Source organism: Nerophis lumbriciformis, linkage group LG17, assembly GCF_033978685.3.
Source record: "Nerophis lumbriciformis linkage group LG17, RoL_Nlum_v2.1, whole genome shotgun sequence".
Lineage (NCBI taxonomy): Eukaryota > Metazoa > Chordata > Actinopteri > Syngnathiformes > Syngnathidae > Nerophis > Nerophis lumbriciformis.
The window spans coordinates 10,267,915-10,281,257 of NC_084564.2; the positions used below are offsets into that span (position 1 = coordinate 10,267,915).

The 13,343-nt window shown below is 36.7% G+C and overlaps 1 protein-coding gene across 6 annotated transcripts in view; it reads left to right on the forward strand.

Annotated features, from left to right (window-relative positions):
- The window catches only part of cdon (cell adhesion associated, oncogene regulated), a 236,013-nt gene that overhangs the window by 141,493 nt on the left and 81,177 nt on the right, over positions 1 to 13,343 (forward strand). For 5 of the 6 annotated variants that reach the window (XM_061972414.2, XM_061972413.1, XM_061972415.1 and 2 more), the window contains one exon: positions 4,958 to 5,438. The gene's annotated coding sequence lies outside the window, so the exon portion shown is untranslated. Of the gene's footprint in view, positions 1 to 1,889; positions 2,280 to 4,957; positions 5,439 to 13,343 lie in introns of those variants that run through there. The other variant, XM_061972419.1, reaches the window with a different exon arrangement.

Below are 13,343 nucleotides of genomic sequence, written 5' to 3' on the forward strand. Positions count from 1 at the left end.
TGAAGTTGAAAAAATCTGTCAAATATTATTTTTATTTTTATTTTTTTCAAAATATCTATAGATCAAGTTCAGATCTATCCGTTGCCATTAAGTTTTTTTGGGTTTTTTTCTACTGCATGCCCTTTTCCAAAAGAAAACCCTGTTTTTTTTCATGGCAAAAACACAAAACATGCAATAATTTCCTCAAAATATTTTTCTAAGTTGAATATTGTGAGGTAATTGCAGCCTTAAAAAGGAATATATTTAGATAACAACATTGCTTTTGATTCATTATTTTTTTTTGAACATTGACTGTTTCAAAGAAAATGACAAATGGTCTCAGTCATTAGAGTGTTAAAAATCAGTAAAATATTTTGTATTACTTTCAACACTTAAATATTTATAGATCAACATCAGATCTATCAGTTGCCATAAAGTATATTTTGTTTGTTTTACTGTATGTCTTTTTTCCCAAAGAAACCCCTGTTTTTTAATGGCAAAAACATAAAATATGCATTTTTCTCAATAGAATATTTGATTTGAGGTAATTGGAGTCTTAAATAGATAAATATTTTTAGAATAACATTGCTTTTGATTCATTATTATTTTTGAACAATTACCATTTTAAAGAAAATCACACTAAAGATCCCAGGGACCCAAAAGGGTGCCAGTCATTAAAATGTTAAAAATCAGTCAATTTTTTTTTTTTTTTTACTTTCACCACTTAATTATGTATAGATCAAGTATAACCCATTTACCATTTTAAAAAGTCCACATTATGAGGTAAAAAAAAAAAGTCAATATCATGACATAAAATAATCATAATTTTGAGTCGAAATGATCGGGTAAAAAGTCAACATTAAGAGATAAAAGGTCAAAATAATGAGATTTAGCATGAAAATTATGAGATAGGGAAAAAAAAATCATGCTTATGAGATAGAATGTCGAAATGACAAAATAAAAAGTCAAAATTAGGAGATAAAAACTCAAAATAAATACATATAAAGTAATAAATATTTGATAAAATGTTGAAATTACAAAATAAAAAGTCGAAATTATGATTAAAAAAAAGTCGAAAGTATGAGGTAAAAAAGTAAAAAATATGAGATAAAAAATCAACAATATGAGATAAAAAGTCAAAATAATTCCATATAAAGTCATAAATTATCAATAAAAAGTCACAATTATGAAGTAAAAAGTCAAAATCATGACATAAAATCATGATCATGACATAAAATCATGATCATGAGATAAAAAAAAAAAAAAGACTTAAAAAGTCAAAAATATAAGATAAAATCTCAAAATAATTACATATAAAGTCATAAATATTTAATAAAATGTCAACATTTCAAAAGAAAGTCAGAGTTATGATAGAGAAGTTGAAAGTATGAGATAAAATGTAAAACAAAAAATTATATAAAATGTCCAAATTATGAGATAAAAAGTCAAAATAAAGTCATAAATATTTGATTAAAAAAAGTTGCAATTATGAGGTAAAGGTCAAAATCATGACATAAAACCATGATCATGAGATAGAAAGTCGAAAATATTAGATAAAAAGTCGAAAAACGAGATAAAAGGTCGAAATTGTGAGTTAAAAAAAATCATGATTATGAAATAACATGTCAAAATGATGAGATAAAAATTCACCATTTTAAATCCACGGCACAATAAAGGTTGAAATATGACCTGACCTCATACAATTCTGTGTATATAAACCAGTCTGTTTCCATTCTGATTGATGTCTGTCAAAATCAATAGGTGTCTTGCTTTGATACAGGTCAAGGTCATGGAGCAGTGACAGGAGAATAAGCATTTTAAACTTGACCTCTGACCTCAGGTAATCCAACCATCCTGTACAACGTCAGCATTCAAAATCAACAGCTTTCTTGCACACATTCTTCCAGATGTTTAACGATTGTAGTATGGTTCTGAATTACCCTTGACCTTTGACCTAAGCTCGAACCCAAACCTTGATATGGACGTCTTTCAAAACCAAGGTCGAGTGTGCACGGTCGCTCCGACGCGGTCAACGGTTGTTTGGAAGTGGACATAATCCCGTGTCGCCGCGTTGCCATGGTAACGGGGCGATGACATCATTGAGGAAATGGAGGTGTTGCCGCTGTGTTCCTTGTTGCTGTCACACATTTGTTGTCTTTGGCCCGGTGGAGGACTGGATCACATGACGCGAGGCTGCACCTGCACTTCCAGGGTGGGCTGGCCGCCACCGACCGCCAGGCGTGATGAGCGCCTCAGAGAGGATGGCGTTGTTGACTCACGGCAATGCCAACAACACCAGGGTGTGTCACACACACACACACACACACACACACACTACAGCCCCCACCTTTGTGATGAGGAAGAAGCCTGAGCCAATCAACACTCAGTCAATGCCAAACATGCCCCACCCACAAAATGAGCCCAGTCAAGAACACTATTGTTTTTGCTTGTGTGCTTTTACTCACTTTTAAACACTAACTCCTGTTTTAGCTAAACTGTATTTACTTTTACAATAATCATCATCATCATATTGTTCAAAGTAACAAATGACAGTCAATCATGTACTTTGTTTTTTTTCAAGTATTATTTTAAATATACGTAAGTATGTTTTCTTCCAAGTATTGTTATTTTTTATATATTTAAAATACAAATTAATGATGTGCAGGACAATCACCATGGTGTACATTCTGCAAAAAGATGATAGCTTTTATATATATATATATATATATATATATATATATATATATATATATATATATATATATATATATATATATATATATATATATATATATACATGTATGTATATATATACATGTATGTATATATATACATGTATATATACATATATATATATATATATGTATGTATATATATATATATGTATGTATATATATATATATATATATATATGTATGTATATATATATATGTATGTATATATATGTATATATATATATATATATGTATGTATATATATATATGTATGTATATATATATATGTATGTATATATATATGTATGTATATATATATATGTATATATATATATATATATGTATGTATATATATATATATGTATGTATATATATATATATATATATATATATATATATATATATCTATATACACACACACACTGTGTTGGCCCTGTGATTAGGGACAAACGATAGAAAATGGATGGATGTATATAAATATAGTTATATATATACATATATGTCTGTATATGTACACATACATATATATAGGTACATATACATATATGTATGTATATGTACACATACATACCGGTATATATAAATATATACATAAACATTATACATATATATGTTTATACATATGCATATATGTATATATACACAAACATATATATACACTTATACATACATACATATATGTATGTATATATACATATATATGTATATTTATATATATATGTATACATGTATATGTATGTATATATACATATATGTATATTTATATATGTATGCATTTATATATACATATATGTATATTTATATATGTATGCATTTATATATATATATATATATATATATATATATATATATATATATATATATATATATATACATATATATATATATACAAGCGGGGACAAGTGGTAGAAAATGGATGGGTGGATATACACATCTATATAACTCCGCAATTAGAAATACGATTTGCAAGTAAAAGAACTAAACAGTTTTCTGCGATTAAAAAAAAAGATTCACAAGTAAAAAAAAAAAGCTTGTCAGAGCTACTGTTATTTGCGCATGATGCCGTCCGCCCAAAATAACAAAGAAGAAGAAGAAGCAGGGTATGGAGTAAAATAACGGACAGAAGAGAGGGAAAACTTACAGGTACTTACAGCTAACTTACAGGTCTCTTCTGTCCGCCATTTTACTCCCCACCCTGCTTCTTCTTCTTTGTTAGTTTGGGCGGATGGCACCATGCGCAAATAACAGTAGCTCTGACGACCTTGAATCGACTCAGCACCACCACCTGTTGTTGCAGAGTGCCCATCACAGGTTCTCTGAGCGCAAGTGTTTGGATCAGGCAGGATAAAGTATTACGGTACTGTCTTTTTTTTTTTCCGCGAATCGTTTCTTTAATTGAAGAAAATTGTTTTATATGACCCGAGGGGGACAAGCAGTAGAAAATAGATGGATGGACTTGTTTTTTTTAACTTGAAAATTGTTTTTTGATTGAGGAAAAAAATTCTACTTGCGAAATCGTTTTTTTTAAATTTTCTAAAAATTGTTTTTATACTTGATACTTTAATTGAATAATTATTTATAAAAAAAAATTCCTTCCCAATTGGTGTTTTTTTTTTTTTAAGAATTTTTTTTTTTTTTTTTACTTTTTTAACGTGAGTTAAAAACGTACAGGTACTTACAGCTAACTTACAGGTGTCTTCTATCTGCCATTTTACTCCCCACCCTGCTTCTTCTTCTTCTTTGTTAGTTTGGGCGGACGGCACCATGCGCAAATAACAGTAGCTCTGACGACCCTGAATCGCCAGCAGCACCACCACGTGTTGTTGCAGAGTGCCCATCACAGGTTCTCTGAGTGCAAGTGTGTGGATCGGGCAGGATGAAATATTACTGCTAAATACAAAATTGTTTTTCTTGCGAATCGTTTCTTTAATTGAAGAAAATAGTTTTTATATGACTCGAAAGGGACAAGCAGTAGAAAATAGATGGATGTACTTGATCCTTACTTGGAGAAAATAATTTTTTCTACTTTTACTTTTTATTTGCAGAAAATTGTTTTTATACTTGATACTGAATAAAATAGTTTTTTGTTTTTTAACTTCCCAATTTTTTTTTTAAATTGAAGAAACATTTTTTTTAACTTAAGAATTGTTGGGCGTGAGTTAAAAAACATGTTGAGTTTTGGCCTGTAGTCATTTTACTCCATAATGCACACAATGTTTGCAGGGACTAACTCCCCCCTCCTCGCCTCTCTCTCTCTCTTCCAGGCCCCCCCTCCTTTCTCCCTCCTCCCTCCAGTGGGAGCACCATGCGGGGCTGCAACATTCCAGCCAGGACGCCGCTGCCATGATCCGCACAGCAAGTCCATCCAGGCTGCAGAGGTGCGAGTGTTGCAGCCGAAGACCACTTCCCCTCCACGGCTCCTGACAGCGCGCTTGTGCAGGCAACACAGCGGGATTTTTTTTCGGAGGGGTAAAAAAACTACAAAGAAGGGAAAAAACCTCCACACCTGTGAAGTTGCTTCACCGCCGTTTTAGCAGTTTACCTCCGGCTTGGAACTGACCGCACGGAGATTGTCGCACTTTGGCCCCGAAGCCTGCGAGTCTTCCGCGGGGAGGCGAATAGGCTCCACGGTCCTGGTGCGGTGGTTTCCTCCCGTGGAATGGAGGGCCTCGTTTGGATTTTCCACCGGGAGAATGTGTTTTGTTGCTGATCCGATCCCCGGCAACCAGCGCTCCTGGACCAGAGGTAAGGAAGGCGGTCTTTCCGGGGGCATGTGGAAGTCTCTGCCGGGCTGCTGGGCTCGGCTAGCGGCCGGGAGAAGTTCGAAGGAGGGCCGAAAAAGGCTCGACTTAGAACCGGTGAATGTTTGCTGAGGTTCACCCATAGCCGGAGAACGTTTGTTCAGAGGGCCCGTGTGAGTGCTCGCGGAGTAGCCGAAGAATGCTCACTGAGCCCGGGTAGGAGTTCAGAGAGAGGTCGGGGAAGCCACCGGAGAATGGTAGCTGAGGTAGCCAAGGAAGGTTCACTGAGGCCCGGGCAGGGGCTAGTCGGAGGCTCGGGGTGTTTTTTTTATGTTATGTGGCTTGTTTAAATATATATTTTTTATTTCATTGACAAGTTTTAGTATTGTTGCTTTTTAAATAATATATATATATATTTTTTTTTTTACAAGTTTTAACCTTTTGATGGAGAAAAATAGGCTGAAATAATGATAAATTTGAATTATGAGCAAAATGTTTGTTCAGAGGGCCCGTGTGAGTGCTCTCGGAGTAGCCGAAGAATGCTCACTGAGCCCGGGGAGGAGTTCAGAGCGAGGTCGGGGGAGCCACCGGAGAATGGTAGCTGAGGTAGCCGAGGAAGGTTAACTGAGGCCTGGGCAGGGGCTCTGGGTGTTTTTTTATGTTATGTGGCTTGTTTAAATATATAAATATATATATAATATTTCATCGACAAGTTTTAGTATTGTTGCTTTTTTAATATATTTTTTTCACAAATGTTAACCTGTTGATGGAGGAAAATAGGCTGAAATAATGAAGTGGACATATCAAAATTTGAATTATGAGCAAAATGAAATAACTACAATGATCCAACAAATCACAATATTGACTCACGTTTTATTGGTTGCATTGTTTGTACGAATATAAATGTTTTAAATGCAGATGCAAGCCATCCTATAACTTACAGTCCATGTTGACCATGGTCTGCCAGGCTTCGGTCAGACATGGAACTGGAACTGTCCATCATGTCCTCAGTTGACTTGTCATTGCCTTGTTCAAAACATCCAAACGTTAAGTACAGTTTGGTGAACTCGCAGCAAAGAAAGTCGGCCTTACACTTTTGGGAGCCATATTTCCGCTACATTAAACTTGGGAGTCGAAACATGAAGTCAAAGAACTTTTCTCGTTGGCGGTCCAGCGTGTGACGTGGTCCGCTCCAAAGACCAAAACACAAAGCGGTGAAATAGAGTTTTACGCTGGCATATTGTTTGTTTACTTTATGCATTTCCACAACTTTTCTTTCTGTGATGTTCTTTGTAGGTTCGTACTTTTCCTGGCCTGACGGGACACGTATACGTCATGATCAGATCATGGCTGACGTAGTTCAGTCTTGTGTCGGACTAATTGACCGATTGTTGCACCGTGGTCCGGGTTTTGTCAGCTCCAAAAGCGAGGGAGAACAAAGAGCGTGGATGGGAGCGGAGCGCATGACACCGAGGCGAGTGCGACACACATGGCTGCCCTCGCATAAAACCGCCTGGCAGTTCAAACGCATTGTGGCATCAATGGGGGACAAGGAGACACTTCCGACTCCTTTCAGGTCCTTTTCAGGGATCCCTGATATCATCCGGCTTGTGAACATGTCGCTCTTTGTGACACCGACTTACTTAAAAATCCGACTTTTTTTTTAGGTTGACTCCTTTCAGTGTTGTCACTGACCTCAAAGAGTGACCTAACGTCTGTTTTCATGGACAATTCCGATTCGACTCAAACCCGATTCAAACTGATTCTCGCAACATATTATTTAAAATAAAAACAGTTACGTATACGCCTGGCATGATCCATGGTTTTTTTTTCACATCAAAATATCACTTCCGCGTTTTTAAAATAAAATATCAATAAAATGTAAACAAAATGTGTTGAATGCTCGGGAGACCGGAAGCAAGCTCGCTAGTTAGTGAACCGTCGAGCTAGCTTACTTGTTGTGGCCTCCTTTTAGCTCGCCGGTTGATTACAATCCGAATACTGTTGGCTCCGAACCAGTTGTGGTTCGAGAGCAGTGATTCTCAAACGTTAGTGGTACGCGTGCTCCCTCTAGTGGTACGCAAAATAATTACATTTTTAAACACAGTGTCACTGTTCAAAATGTGTGTCATGTTACAGTGGTCAAAATATTAAACATAACTTATTTTATGGACTATAGAGTGCACCGCTATGTAAGCCACACCCACAGAATTTTAGAAGAAACATTTTTGTCCATATATTAGTTGCACCGGACTATAAGTCGCAGATATATATGTTGTGAGATGAGTTATTTACACAGAAATATTTATTTACATACCGTATTTTTCGGAGTATAAGTTGCTCCGGAGTATAAGTCGCACCGGAGTATAAGTTGCTCCGGAGTATAAGTCGCACCGGCCGAAAATAAATAATAAAGAAGGAAAAAAAACATATACAAGTCGCACTGGAGTATAAGTCACATTTTTGGGGGGAAATGTATTTGATAAAAGCCAACACCAAGAATAGACATTTGAAAGGCAATTTAAAATAAATAAAGAATAGTGAACAACAGGCTGAATAAGTGTACGTTATATGAGGCATAAATAACCAACTGGTATGTTAACGTAACATATTATGGTAAGAGTCATTCAAATAACTATAACATATAGAACATGCTATACCTTTACCAAACAATCTGTCACTCCTAATCGCTAATTCCGATTAAATCTTATATGTCTAGTCTCTTACGTGAATGAGCTAAATAATATTATTATTTTACGGTAATGTGTTAACAATTTCACACATAAGTCGCTCCTGAGTATAAGTCGCACCCCCGGCCAAACTATTAAAATAAAACTGCGACTTATAGTCCGAAAAATACGGTATCTTAATTGTCTGTAACACAGCAGTAAAACGGCCGATCAAACAAAACAGAAGTCATGGTCATGGACCCACTAGCTGCGCAAGCTTGCCCTCTAATCAGCTAAACAGACTCAATATCTCCACGGTGACGTTTTGGTGAATTTATAAAAGTGAAACAATGCAAAAAAATGTCATTGTAAGTTAATAATGCTGACACAGACACTCGTTAACGTGTTAGCATATTAGCTCATGCTAACGACGCTAGCTTGATTACGTCGCGATAGCACGTACACATATGCATGGAAACACTCCTACAGACGTCACACATGGGACGGTTTAGTTAGTGAGAATTGTTTTAGTTGTATTGTAAAACTTACAAATAGAGATGTCCGATAATATCGGAATGCCGATAATATCGGCCGATAAATGCTTTAAAATGTAATATCGGAAATTTTCGGTATCGGTTTCAAAAAGTAAAATGTATGACTTTTTAAAATGCCGCTGTACGGAGTGGTACACGGACGTAGGGAGAAGTACAGAGCAGTTGCGTCTCCCAGTCATACTTGCCAACCCTCCCGATTTTCCCGGGAGACTCCCGAATTTCAGTGCCCCTCCCGAAAATCTCCCAGGGCAACCATTCTCCCGAATTTCTCCCGATTTCCACCCAGACAACAATATAGGGGGCGTGTCTTAAAGGCACTGCATTCGCGTGCCGGCCCAGTCACATAATATCTACGGCTTTTCACACACACAAGTGAATGCAAGGCATACTTGGTCAACAGCCATACGAGTCACACTGAGGGTAGCCGGATAAACAACTGTAACACTGTTACAAATATGCGCCACATTGTGAACACACACCAAACAAGAATGACAAACACATTTCGGGAGAACATCCGCACCGTAACACAACATAAACACAACAGAACAAATACCCAGAACCCCTTGCAGCACTAACTCTTCCGGGACGCTACAATATACACCCCCGCTACCCCCTACCACCCACCTCAACCTCCTCATGCTCTCCCAGGGAGAGCATGTCCCAAATTCCAAGCTGCTGTTTTGAGGCATGTTAAAAAAAATAATGCACTTTGTGACTTCAATAATAAATATGGCAGTGCCATGTTGGCATTTTTTTCCATAACTTGAGTTGATTTATTTTGGAAAACCTTGTTGCATTGTTTAATGCATCCAGCAGAGCATCACAACAAAATTAGGCATAATAATGTGTTCATTCCACGACTGTATGTATCGGTATCGGTTGATATCGGAATCGGTAGTTAGGAGTTGGATAATATCGGGATATCGGCAAAAAAGCCATTACCAGACATCTCTACTTACAAACAATGCTTGGCGTGACGAATGAAGAATCCATAAAAGTAGAAACGCTATGGACGGCCAGAAGACGGAACCGCCTTTGTACTTCTAAACAGAAGCACCTGCAGTGAGGGAACTCGTCCAAAAGATGGCGCCATAGCACAAACAATAACACACCTATTCGGTGTTTTTGCTTGTTTTTTTTAGCTATTTGCATGACGGCCGCAGGGTTCAACGCGTAAGAAAAATGTAGTGGTTTATAGTCTGGAATTTATAGTACTTTTTAGAAATAAAACCGCTGACTTGTTTTTAATAAATACGTAGGCCTACTACGCTACTGTATTTTAATGTATGTCATTATGGTGGAACTCGGAGAGCCAAGTGTTTGCACTTAATGAAAAAAGTTTGGGAACCACTCTTCTAAATGATTTATTACCATATTTTTTGGATCATAAGTCGCAGTTTTTTTTCATAGTTTGGGACTTATACTCAGGAGTAAATACCGTAAAATATGAAATAATATTATTTAGCTCATTCACGTAAGAGACTAGACGTATAAGATTTCATGGGATTTAGCGATTAGGAGTGACAGATTGTTTGGTAAACGTATAGCATGTTCTATATGTTATAGTTATTTGAATGACTCTTACCATAATATGTTACGTTAACATACCAGTTGGTTATTTATGCCTCATATAACGTACACTTATTCAGCCTGTTGTTCACTATTCTTTATTTATTTTAAATTGCCTTTCAAATGTCTATTCTTGGTGTTGGCTTTTATCAAATACATTCCCCCAAAAAATGCGACTTATACTCCAGTGCGACTTATATATGTTTTTTTCCCTTCTTGATTATGCCTTTTCGGCCGGTGCGACTTATACTCCGAAAAATACGGTATTGACAAAATATGAATGTCACACCCCCTTTCGATCGACATATTTTACAATCAAGTGAAACGCAACAAACAGTGAAATATGAACGTGAAGGGTACAAAATAAACCCACCTACAATCTGATACTGTATATCACTAAGCTTTAGAACTTTGTTGTGAAAATCTCCTTCCGCATCTGTGGAAACGCTTCCCGCCCACACTGCTTGGTGCCTCGTCTGAGCTGCTGTGACATAGATTACCATAGTAACTAATTAGATTACCATAGTAACTGGTATATCATCCATAAGCGCAGATTCCAACCATTGAAATACTTTGTATACCGTATTTTTCGGAGTATAAGTTGCTCCGGAGTATAAGTTGCACCGGCCGAAAATGCATAATAAAGAAGGAAAAAAACATATATAAGTCGCACTGGAGTATAAGTCGCATTTTTGGGGGAAATGTATTTGATAAAAGCCAACACCAAGAATAGACATTTGAAAGGCAATTTAAAATAAATAAAGAATAGTGAACAACAGGCTGAATAAGTGTACGTTATATGAGGCATAAATAACCAACTGAGAATGTGCCTGGTATGCATTCTTGCCAACCCTCCCGAATTTTCCGGGAGACTCCCGAAATTCAGCGCCTCTCCCGAAAACCTCCTGGGACAAATATTCTCCCGAAAATCTACCGATTTTCAGCCGGAGCTGGAAGCCACGCCCCCTCCAGCTCCATGCGGACCTGAGTGAGGACAGCCTTTTTTCATTACGGGAGGACAACAGGGTGACAAGAACTAAATCATCCAGACTAGAGATAAATTGTATTATTATGATTATTTTACCTAAAAATAAATATATTTATTAATTCAAAAAAAACAAAAAAAAACTAAATAAATGTTTACTATATTTTGCTAAAAACATCAAAATTAATTGTATTTTTATTTGTATTTTTTCGTGACTCCTTATTACATCCAGCCATATAATTATACATTAAAATAAACATATTTGAAATAATTGATTTTAAATTATCATAATAATTCATTTAAAATTACCATATTTAATTATTAAAATAATTGCTTGTTTATCAACAACTTTAGCATTTTATTCATTACATTTTGAAACTCTCAGAAGCCAAGTTATGTTATATTCCTTAATATTTATTTATGCAAGTTTGAGGTATCAATTATCTAAACACAGTTTGTTTGCATATTTTCAGGATGTAGAGATATATATATATATATATATATATATATATATATATATATATATATATATATATACATACCGTATTTTCCGCACCATAAGCCGCCCTGGGTTATAAGCCGCGCCTTCAATGAACGGCATATTTCAAAACTTTGTCCACCTATAAGCCGCCCCGTGTTATAAGCCGCATCTAACTGCGCTAAAGGAATGTCAAAAAAACAGTCAGATAGGTCAGTCAAACTTTAATAATATATTAAAAACCAGCGTGATGTGGGCGCGCATGGAGTCGTATATCAACATGGACGGAGCTGCGTGAAAAAAGCCACCCGGCCTCTTCGCGTAAACTTACCTTAACCACTCGCTCATCTTTTCTTCATCCATCCATCCCTTCGAGTTAGCTTTTATGATGACGCCGGCTGGAAAGGTCTCTTTTGGCAAGGTCTTCCTTTTGAATATCACCATGGGTGGAAGTTTCTGGCCATTAGCATGGCAAGCTAGAACCACAGTGAAGGATGACTTCTCATTCCCTGTGGTGCGAATATTCACCGTACGTGCTCCCGTTGTATCCACAGTGCGGTTCACAGGAATATCAAAAGTCAGTGGAACCTCGTCCATGTTGATAATGTTCTCTGGCCGGATCTTTTTTTCAGCTATCTTGTTTTTACAATATGCACGGAAAGTAGCCAGCTTTTCTTGAAAGTCTTTAGGCAGTTGCTGTGAAATAGTAGTCCGTGTGCGGATGGAGAGATTGCGTCTTTTCATGAACCGGAAACCTGTCGCTTAGTAGGAGCCATTTTGTGGTCTTTACAGATGTAAACACACAAAGGAAATGAAACGTAATATCCGCGCGCGCTTCTTCTTCTTCTACGGGGGCGGGTGGTTGCTTACAGTAGAAGAAGAAGCGCTTCCTCTTCTATGGGGGCGGGTGCTTACCTTGGCGGTTGCTTGCGTAGAAGAAGAAGCACTTCCTCTTCTACGGGGAAAAAAGATGGCGGCTGTTTACCGTAGTTGCGAGACCGAAACTTTATGAAAATGAATCTTAATATTAATCCATATATAAAGCGCACCGGGTTATAAGCCGCACTGTCAGCTTTTGAGTAAATTTGTGGTTTTTAGGTGCGGCTAATAGTGCGGAAAATACGGTATATATGTATATATATATATATATATATATAATATATATATATATATATATGTATGTATGAAATACTTGACTTGGTGAATTCTAGCTGTCAATATACTCCTCCCCTCTTAACCACGCCCCCAACCACGCCCCACCCCGCCCCCGACCACGCCCCCACCCCCCACCTCCCGAAATCGGAGGTCTCAAGGTTGGCAAGTATGTGTTAACGTAACATATTATGGTAAGAGTCATTCAAAAAACTATAACATATAGAACATGCTATACGTTTACCAAACAATCTGTCACTCCTAATCGCTAAATCCCATGAAATCTTATACGTCTAGTCTCTTACGTGAATGAGATAAATAATATTGTTTGATATTTTACGCTAATGTGTTAATCATTTCACACATACGTCACTCCTGAGTATAAGCTATGAAAAAAACTGCGACTTATAGTCAGAAAAATACGGTAGTTGAAGACTTACGGTCATTAGAAAACATCACTGCACATCATAATGGCAGGTAGTTTCCATCTTAAAGATCTAAA